This window comes from Trypanosoma cruzi, assembly GCF_000209065.1.
Source record: "Trypanosoma cruzi strain CL Brener chromosome Unknown tcruzi_1047053423869, whole genome shotgun sequence".
NCBI classification, from domain to species: domain Eukaryota; phylum Euglenozoa; class Kinetoplastea; order Trypanosomatida; family Trypanosomatidae; genus Trypanosoma; species Trypanosoma cruzi.
In genome coordinates, this window is record NW_900739.1 from 1 (window position 1) to 909 (window position 909).

Genomic DNA, 909 nt, shown 5'->3' on the forward strand with positions numbered 1-909 from the left:
ACAGTCACACACTCCGTCGAACCAAGTCGCCGCGCCGCAAGGGTGGGAGGAGGGTGCGGTCAAGCATCAGCTGGTGTTCTTAGATTCCTGTGGGTCACTCACGCGGGGTCGGCAAATGTGCAAACAGCTTGTGATCATCACTGTCACGGCGGGACGACGGGGGAGGTGGGTTAGGGGTGGGCACGCCGCTTCAGTGGTACGAGTAACAGTTGAGGTAGTATGCACACGGCATCTTGTCGTCAACCTGCGCCAGGCGCCTTCCGATGGTAATTCCATTTTCACACATCATTTGCGACACAGTGTCCCACGGCGCTGCAGCAGCCGCAGCACAAGAGAGAAGGAAAGAGAGGGAGAGAGCCAGTCACAGGTGCCATCAGCTGGTAGTGCATGTTATCGATTATCTCCAGTCACGTACCACGCTCGGAGTGAGTATTGAATTGGATGCATCATGCGGCGGGCACACAACCAGCAAACGGGGCTCTCGCGCGTGCTTCGTACCGTCGCACCGCACTGTCTGCGGGGACGCATAGCGACACCGCTGCCTCGGCCACGGGGGAAGGGCGTGCTCCGTCCGTGACTGTCCACCCGCTAAGCACAGCAGTTGGACGGGGAGCGCACGGCCTGGCGGCTACGCGGGCTGCTCACGACAGTCTCTGCACCGCATCACGCAGCACCCGTCCACGTCTCGCCGCACCGATTGGACTCCACGCCACCAAACCGGCGTCGTCCTGCCCGGAGTGGCTGCATACACACACACACGTATGACTGCGGGCGGCGGCTGGCTGCCTCGCGGGACTCATCCACATTCGTTGGTGTAGTATAAATATGTAAGACGTGCATCGGGTCATAATCATCAGCCTCGTTAGGTGGAAGACGCATCGCTAATCACAGTCACGCACTCCGTCGAAC

The 909-nt window shown here is 60.1% G+C and overlaps 6 non-coding genes across 6 annotated transcripts; all 6 read right to left on the reverse strand.

Annotated features, from left to right (window-relative positions):
- Positions 1 to 66: 66 nt before the first annotated feature.
- Tc00.1047053423869.10 lies at positions 67 to 141 on the reverse strand. The gene has a single exon (XR_008254216.1). It is a non-coding gene; the product is annotated as a C/D small nucleolar RNA (snoRNA), TB10C3C4 (small nucleolar RNA).
- Positions 142 to 190: 49 nt separating this feature from the next.
- Positions 191 to 289, reverse strand: Tc00.1047053423869.20. Its single transcript, XR_008254217.1, has one exon. It is a non-coding gene; the product is annotated as a C/D small nucleolar RNA (snoRNA), TB10C3C3 (small nucleolar RNA).
- An 83-nt stretch (positions 290 to 372) lies between these two features.
- Positions 373 to 451, reverse strand: Tc00.1047053423869.30. The gene has a single exon (XR_008254218.1). It is a non-coding gene; the product is annotated as a C/D small nucleolar RNA (snoRNA), TB10C3C2 (small nucleolar RNA).
- A 25-nt stretch (positions 452 to 476) lies between these two features.
- Positions 477 to 548, reverse strand: Tc00.1047053423869.40. Its single transcript, XR_008254219.1, has one exon. It is a non-coding gene; the product is annotated as an H/ACA snoRNA, TC10C3H1 (small nucleolar RNA).
- Positions 549 to 680: 132 nt separating this feature from the next.
- Positions 681 to 746, reverse strand: Tc00.1047053423869.50. Its single transcript, XR_008254220.1, has one exon. It is a non-coding gene; the product is annotated as an H/ACA snoRNA, TC10C3H2 (small nucleolar RNA).
- Positions 747 to 809: 63 nt separating this feature from the next.
- Tc00.1047053423869.60 lies at positions 810 to 889 on the reverse strand. The gene has a single exon (XR_008254221.1). It is a non-coding gene; the product is annotated as a C/D small nucleolar RNA (snoRNA), TB10C3C5 (small nucleolar RNA).
- Between the last annotated feature and the right edge of the window lie 20 nt (positions 890 to 909).